Here is a 9644-nt window from a genome sequence, read left to right as displayed (position 1 = left end):
GGTAGACAGATATAGAGGGGAGACTTTTGTTGATATGGAAAGCTTCTAACTTGTTCCTGTTTGTTGATTGTATATCGTCTTTGCATATTGCAGAGTGATCTTCTCTTGTGAGCAGGTATTGATTGTTACGTCATTGGTTTGTGAGAGTAACGTCATCAATTTTTGAGAAAACGACGTAATTTTCTCACACAAACCAATGACGTAACAATCAATACCTGCTCCAATTCCGTCTAGTATTGTCGAAGTGACAGGCGTTTCTTGAGCTACAGTATGTTGACGTTTAATTTTATGGTGATTGAATTTTGCCGCTTCCGTTTTTACTGGGACTGTATCACAAGTTTGCCTACTTCCTTCCATTTCTACATTTTCTCTTTGCTCGTCTTCATTTTGATTTTGAAATTGAAATAATGTGTGTTCCTGGATAGTGTTCACCAGTTGTCTCGAGGAGTTTTTATTTTTGTCCGGGTCAAAGTGTTTAGACAGATTTTTATAATAAGAATCTCAACTCCTTCCGTGATCAGCAAAAGTGTAATAAATAAGGTGAACTGATACAAAAAAATGCCTCACTGTGCACAAATATATTTAGGACATTCTTTTTGGTCGGAGGGCCCTGGCCCTCCCTACCTATAGGAAGATAGGCGATCTCCCAAATCCACCTGAAGTCTAAACTCGGCACGCTACTCTAGGCAGTGAGATTTGTACTCTTTACCTGTTCTGAAAGATCTGCGCACCTGATGCTATATTTTACAGTTTACGTACCGACATAAAAGTTATAAATACACTCAGGGAAAACTATAGCGTAGTTTAAATAAGAGTTTTCAGAAATTATTTGACTGCTGTGTCAGATCGTACTTATAAGTTAATCTTATGACAACGAAACATAGAAACTAGAAGATAGTGTGATGTTCATACTTTGCCTTGTCAGCTTAACGTGACGGTAAGGCCTATGTAACTGAAAACACAATAATAAACGTTCAGATATCAATGTAATTAATAATTATCACTCCATCCAGTTTATCTAAACAAGTAATTTATTATGTATACTAATTTATAAATATATGCTATAAAAAAACATTAATTTTTTAAAATCTTAAAATCTTAGTGTATGACAGTTGTTATGATGTTAATTTTATATGTATTAAATATGATGTTAACTGTATGTGTATTATGATATGATGATAAATATACATGTATGTGTATTATAATACGGTGTTAAATAAAAGTGGTATACTAGTTTGTATAACATATGTGTATACTAATATGAATTTCCTTATATGAGTATGATAAAATGATGTTAAATATATGCGTTAAATAATATGATGTTAATTATAGGTGTTTTTTTATACAATGTTAATTATATGTGTTTTTTAAAGAATGTTAATTATATGTGTTTTTTATACAATGTTAATTAAATGTGTTTTTTATACAATGTTAATTATATGTGTTTTTTAAAGAATGTTAATTATATGTGTTTTTTTATACAATGTTAATTATATGTGTTTATTAAATGGATATTGAAACATGATGTTGATTTAAAGTGTATTATAATATGATGTTAATAGCAAGTGTATTATAATATGATGTTTATTAATAGTGTATTATAATATGATGTTTATTAATAGTGTATTATAATATGACGTTAATAGCAAGTGTATTATAATATGATGCTAATTAATAGTGTATTATAATATGATGTTAATAGCAAGTGTATTATAATATGATGTTTATTAATAGTGTATTATAATATGATGTTAATAGCAAGTGTATTATAATATGATGTTAATTAATAGTGTATTATAATATGATGTTAATAAAGAGTGTATTATTATATGATGTTTATTAATAGTGTATTATAATATGATGTTAATAGCAAGTGTATTATAATATGATGTTAATAGCAAGTGTATTATAATTTGATGTTTATTAATAGTGTATTATAATATGATGTTTATTAATAGTGTATTATAATATGATGTTTATTAATAATGTATTATAATATGACGTTAATAGCAAGTGTATTATAATATGATGTTAATTAATAGTGTATTATAATATGACGTTAATAGCAAGTGTATTATAATATGATGTTTATTAATAGTGTATTATAATATGATGTTAATAGCAAGTGTATTATAATATGATGTTAATAGCAAGTGTATTATAATATGATGTTTATTAATAGTGTATTATAATATGATGTTTATTAATAGTGTATTATAATATGACGTTAATAGCAAGTGTATTATAATATGATGTTAATTAATAGTGTATTATAATATGATGTTAATAGCAAGTGTATTATAATATGATGTTTATTAATAGTGTATTATAATATGATGTTAATAGCAAGTGTATTATAATATGATGTTAATTAATAGTGTATTATAATATGATGTTAATAGCAAGTGTATTATTATATGATGTTTATTAATAGTGTATTATAATATGATGTTAATAGCAAGTGTATTATAATATGATGTTAATAGCAAGTGTATTATAATTTGATGTTTATTAATAGTGTATTATAATATGATGTTTATTAATAGTGTATTATAATATGATGTTTATTAATAATGTATTATAATATGACGTTAATAGCAAGTGTATTATAATTTGATGTTTATTTATAGTGTATTATAATATGATGTTGATTAATAGTGTATTATGATATGATGTTAATTAATAGTGTATTATAATATGACGTTAATAGCAAGTGTATTATAACATGACGTTAATTGTAATTGTATTATAATATGATGTTAATTAATAGTGCATTATAATATGACGTTAATAAATAGTGTATTATGATTTACGTTAATGGCAAGTGTATTATAACATGACGTTAATTGTAATTGTATTATAATATGATGTTAATTAATAGTGCATTATAATATGATGTTAATTAATAGTGCATTATAATATGATGTTAATTAATAGTGCATTATAATATGATGTTAATTAATAGTGCATTATAATATGATGTTAATTAATAGTGCATTATAATATGATGTTAATTAATAGTGCATTATAATATGATGTTAATTAATAGTGCATTATAATATGACGTTAATAAATAGTGTATTATGATTTACGTTAATAGCAAGTGTATTATAATACGATGTCAATAGCAAGTGTATTATAATTTGATGTTTATTAATAGTGTATTATAATCTGATGTTTATTAATAATGTATTATAATATGATGTTTATTAATAATGTATTAAAATATGACGTTAATAGCAAGTGGATTATAATTTGATGTTTATTTATAGTGTATTTTAATATGATGTTGATTAATAGTGTATTATGATATGATGTTAATTAATAGTGTCTTATAATATGACGTTAATAGCAAGAGTATTATAACATGACGTTAATTGAAAGTGTATTATAATATGATGTTAACAGCAAGTGTATTATAACATGACGTTTATTGAAGTGTATTATAATATGATGTTAACAGCAAGTGTATTATAACATGCCGTTAATTGCAAGTGTATTATAATATGATGTTAATTGTCAGTGTATTTTAATATGACATTAATTGTTAGTGTATGTTATTATGATGTTTATTAAGAGTGTATAATGAATTACGTTAGTGTATTTTATTATGATGTTTATTAAGAGTGTATAATGAATTACGTTAATAGCAAGTGTATTATAATACGATGTCAATAGCAAGTGTATTATAATTTGATGTTTATTAATAGCGATTATAATATGATGTTTATTAATAATGTATTATAATATGACGTTAATTGTAAGTGTATTATACTATGATGTTAATAGCAAGTGTATTATACTATGATGTTAATAGCAAGTGTATTATACTATGATGTTAATTGTAAGTGTAATTTTAATTTGACATTAATTGTTGTGTATTTTATTATGATGTTTATTAAGAGTGTATAATGAATTACGTTAATAGCAGGTGTATTATAATATGATGTTAATTAATAGTGCATTATAATATGATGTTAATTAATAGTGCATTATAATATGACGTTAATAAATAGTGTATTATGATTTACGTTAATAGCAAGTGTATTATAATACGATGTCAATAGCAAGTGTATTATAATTTGATGTTTATTCATAGTGTATTATAATATGATGTTAATAGCAAGTGTATTATACTATGATGTTAATAGCAAGTGTATTATAATACGATGTCAATAGCAAGTGTATTATAATTTGATGTTTATTAATAGCGATTATAATATGATGTTTATTAATAATGTATTATAATATGACGTTAATAGCAAGAGTATTATAACATGACGTTAATTGTAAGTGTAATATAATATGATGTTAATTGTAAGCGTAATTTTAATTTGACATTAATTGTTAGTTTAATAGTGTATTATAATAATATATTAATTAATAGTGTATTATAATATGACGTTTATTAATAGTGTATTATAATCTGATGTTTATTAATAATGTATTATAATATGATGTTTATTAATAATGTATTATAATATGACGTTAATAGCCAGTGGATTATAATATGTTGTTTATTAATAGTGTATTATAATCTGATGTTTATTAATAATGTATTATAATATGACGTTAATAGCCAGTGGATTATAATATGTTGTTTATTAATAGTGTATTATAATCTGATGTTTATTAATAATGTATTATAATATGATGTTTATTAATAATGTATTAAAATATGACGTTAATAGCAAGTGGATTATAATTTGATGTTTATTTATAGTGTATTTTAATATGATGTTGATTAATAGTGTATTATAATATGATGTTAACAGCAAGTGTATTATAACATGACGTTTATTGTAAGTGTATTATAATATGATGTTAATTGTAAGCGTAATTTTAATTTGACATTAATTGTTAGTGTATTTTATTATGATGTTTATTAATAGTGTATTATAATATGATGTTAATTAATAGTGTATTATAATATGACGTTAATAGCAAGTGTATTATAACATGACGTTAATTGTAATTGTATTATAATATGATGTTAATTAATAGTGCATTATAATATGATGTTAATTAATAGTGTATTATAATATGATGTTAACAGCAAGTGTATTATAACATGACGTTAATTGTAATTGTATTATAATATGATGTTAATTATTAGTGTATTATAATATGACGTTAATAGCAAGTGTATTATAACATGACGTTAATTGTAAGTGTATTATAATATGATGTTAATAGCAAGTGTATTATAATATGATGTTAATAGCAAGTGTATTATAATTTGATGTTTATTAATAGCGATTATAATATGATGTTTATTAATAGTGTATTATAATATGATGTTTATTAATAATGTATTATAATATGACGTTAATAGCAAGTGCATTATTATATAATGTTAATTAATAGTGTATTATAATATAAAGGTAATTGTCAGATTCACATATTAGGGCCACAACATACAACTTTACATTTCCTCTCGCTAGGCTGATATTAACACAGCATGAATGCATTGCCGCGTTATTTTCCCTTCTTGTCACTGAAAGACTGCCAAAACACTGGTAGTGGTCACCTTGTCATCTCTCTTGCTGTTCATCTTCTGGGTTTGAGGGCAAGTCGTGCTGTACCAGAATACCTCATGGGTGTTAATAGCGAGCTGAAGGTAAGAAGTGACTACTTAAAATCTCCACAGTGCATCCCAGCTACTATAATCAGTTTGCTTTATATAATTTTATAAAATTTCGCACCAATTATCATTACTCAATAAAGTTGTAAACATTTGAATTTGTTTTTCTTACAGACCATTTTAATTCTGTAGTGGGTTAGTAGTTAAGTTTAAGCTTTAATCTCTAGTTTATTATTTTCTTTAGTAGAAGTATACAATGTTCTGACACCGCGAAGAGTTCTTCCGGTTTTGTTTATGTTTTCGTGTTTGGACCCCGTGTCTTCCCAACGCCTTCATCGATATTTGGTATGTAAACACGTGCCTATTCCTCAACTTTTACGTACATGTGTTGACATAACGGCTGGTCTGACTGGTCGATCACTCAGAGTACTCGCTTGTAAGCATGTCATACATGTCCCAAAGGAATCTACAGTGTACATAAAAATCAAAATTAGAATTAGAATTTGAACTTTTGAACCTTAAAGAATTGAAGCACTTAAGATATCAGTGGTCGAAACGTCTGGTATGTTTAATGAAAGTGTGTGCTGCTTAAAGAGATGTCTTCATTTTGTCGTTTCCTTTTGCTAGGGTCATCCCTCGGTATACTGTGAATAGCGATTATGTATTGGAGAGGGTTAAAATAGTTATACACTTACCGAACTAGTAGAGAACATGTAAAGACGAGGAGAACAATAGCTACACATAAGCAAAATATATTTTTAAAAAATAGTTGTTTTTTTTTATAAAAAGAACGCACCTTTTAATCCGTTATATTGAATGAAGAACCTGTTTATTATTAGTTTGCTAAACTACATTACCTTGTAAAATAGGAATCTTGTTTCGTTCTCAAATGAAACGTGGTTGAAATCTTAAAGTAATAAATAGTTTTGACTCCAAGTTTTATACGAGATCTCGCAGGGTTTAAACAACCTGGAACTAAGATCAATAGATAGGATTAATTAATTACGTCCAGTTTCCGATGTCCACCAGGTTAGAGCTTTAAACAAATATAAGACACTACCTAATGTTACAACCGTGACTGATCCAGTAGCTTCACACACACGTTAAACCTCTACCGAAAGTTAGTTAGATACCTGTATATGTATGTCTCCGTACAATGTCACCCTGCACAAATGGTAAACCTATTATCAAGTAAATATTTCATATCAAAAAATATATAATATGTTACGCAAGTACGTGCTGTAGGTAGTTATCAGGTCTCACAGAAGTAAAACTGTTATGAGGTACTTCAAGAAATAAATAGAAAGACTTAGGATACCCTTGGGTACTATTACGGTCTACATATACATTTAAGCTGGTCCTTATTTAAACAACGTGTTTTGAGCACTTTACAATAGAGAGAATGTTAATACCCACATAGTCGTGTACAATCAAGTGTAACGTGGTGTTAAAATGATAAACATTCGGGCATATCACTCCGAGGCTAGACAAAACACACTTCCTACTGTGGTATCCCTTATCTTGTAGTTCGGCACAACGCTTAGCTCCTAAATATGGGATCTTTATCTTTGAACTGGACGGAGACAAAGACGTGTTTCTATGTTCGTAAAACACAGAGCTTGGAAGTCGATAGCAGTCTGCTTCAGGTAAATATCACAGTGCATCGATTATTTATTGTACCGTCGACCTATATTATGTAATTCGAATATGGTAATCCACTAGCAGTTTGATCGGTAGAGTCATCATTATTGCTTTCCTTGGTCTCCGTAACTGTACTTTCGGTTTGTCTATCCTAATCATTGTACTACTTCCCCATAATGTTTGTGTCTTGTATTAACAGCCGAGTATAAATTAGTCGTTTTCAGTCAACGGACCAAATCACTTTTGCTAAGCTAGAAGAAAGATATGAAAGATGAAATAGCGAAAAAATATAGTTCAAGAAAATGGATATCTGCCACAATAGCCTCTGCTGGGCTTGCGCTTTATTCAAGAAAACTGTCTTACTTCCGGTTTCCCCCGGATAATTTAATCAGGTACTTGCGGGGCATTAAATTAACAGCAGAGGTCTGGGTTACACGAAAGCAGGTTGGAGATTTCCTGAGATTGATGAGAGTGTGACGTTGATGATGTGGTGTGATCGAAGTAACCGACCTATACATATAGCCCCATGACCGAAGTAACCTGACCTTTACATATAGCCCCACGACCAAAGTACCCCGACCTTTACATATAGCCCCACGACCGAAGTAACCTGACCTATACATATAGTCCCACGACCGAAGTACCCCGACCTATACATATAGCCCCACGACCGAAGTACCCCAACCTTTACATATAGCCCCTAGACCGAAGTACCCCGACCTTTACATGTAGCCCCACGACCGAAGTACCCCAACCTTTACATATAGCCCCTAGACCGAAGTACCCCAACCTTTACATATAGCCCCTAGACCGAAGGACAACGAGGATGAACCTCCTCTGTGTAACGGATACAAGCTTAAACACAAAGAAGACCCACAGGGAGTGGATACTAGGTAAAGACCCCGACACCTTCAGTAATTGACAAGGATCCTTCCATTGCATGAATTACAAATCAAAAGTCATATTTTCCAGTAATGAAACGGTTCCCTTGTATGAAGCAAACGCTTCAAGTATCATCTGTGGAGATGAGACGGTTCGTTAGGGTGAAACGGAAAACAAAAGTCTAGCTTGTTGGATGTGTCTCACAGTTTGAGAGTGTCCCTGATGCCAACTGTCCTGCTCTTCAGAGGCGAGACGCCTCCATCGTAATGTAGCTCAAGCAAAATGATATGCCTGCTATTTGGAGAAGTGAAAAACGATTCTCCTGGATGAAGGGCAGGCGAAAAGTCCAATTTCAGCTGAGATACGAGGGGTAATGCGTGCAGTTGATGAGGCAATTCACCAAGACCACCGAGGAGTATCGAGAAGGTGGAACATGTAAGGACGAGTAAGATTGTTTAAACGCTAATGGTTGTCGTGGCTGTATTCAGTAGGACTGTCCGTCTTTTTTCCACAACTAAGTTTCCTGTTCTATCGGAGATTTTTTCTTTGATGCTCATTTTGTATAAATTTGGTAGATACAGACATCAAATGAGTTTCGATTTACACAACACATATCTTTTGCATTTGACTGAGTTGGGGAGTGTCACAAAATTAACGGCGGTATATTCTGTATACAACGTAGAAGCCAGTTTAATCCATTAGATTCATAGCAGGAAGGGTCCTTATCAATACCAACTAAGAATGTCGAAGCGAATTTCCTGAATTATGGGTTAGTCTGTGATGTAAACCCATGCCTAGTACAGTTGAGTCCAAATTCAACTAATATTTCATCAAATAAAAAAAATGGAGTTTAAAAAAACAAAAAAACAAAACATCAAATCAACTTTACCACGGATACATGTAATATATATTATATGACCTGCAAGCTCCCCACAATCTGATTGGCTTTGACCTTCCTTGCCGACCTTGATATAATCTTACATCGACCTCGGTAACATGAGGTAGATATAACAGTGCATCAGCAGGATCACGTACCTAAAAATAGCTGATAATTTCTTGTGATAACAATGGATTCCGTTTTGTAAAAACATTGTAAACCTATTTAGCGGAATGTATTTCTAACTTGTGTGTAACGTGTCATCTAGTAAAGCAATTATTAACCTCCCTTGATGTCCGAACAATTATTTATCAACCTCAGCAAGGTTTTTCACTAAGAGGTGGTTCATATTGAAAGAGGCCGAGGTTTCCTCAGGTTCATAAATACTCGTATCGACCTCAGCAGAGAGAAATAGTGTATACTATCACCTCGACCTACATTTTCTTTCAAACGGTCTTACAGACACCCTGAACACCTATTCAAAGTATAAAACGGGGCTTTATCATACCCTCAGTGCTTATAACTGTCATACTGTGTACATCCAGGGAAATCAAGTATCAGTTTATCAATCCACATATTTTGATATTGATATGATAACACTGTTTACACATGGTCCTCGTCATGTGCCGACTGTGTTGCCGGGGTGAACTACTATGGTCT

The sequence above is a fragment of the Mizuhopecten yessoensis genome, unplaced genomic scaffold, assembly GCF_002113885.1.
Source record: "Mizuhopecten yessoensis strain PY_sf001 unplaced genomic scaffold, ASM211388v2 scaffold11109, whole genome shotgun sequence".
In the NCBI taxonomy this organism is placed as follows: Eukaryota; Metazoa; Mollusca; class Bivalvia; order Pectinida; family Pectinidae; genus Mizuhopecten; species Mizuhopecten yessoensis.
The sequence above is the reverse complement of the archived record's forward strand: the minus strand, read 5'-3'. Positions refer to the sequence as shown.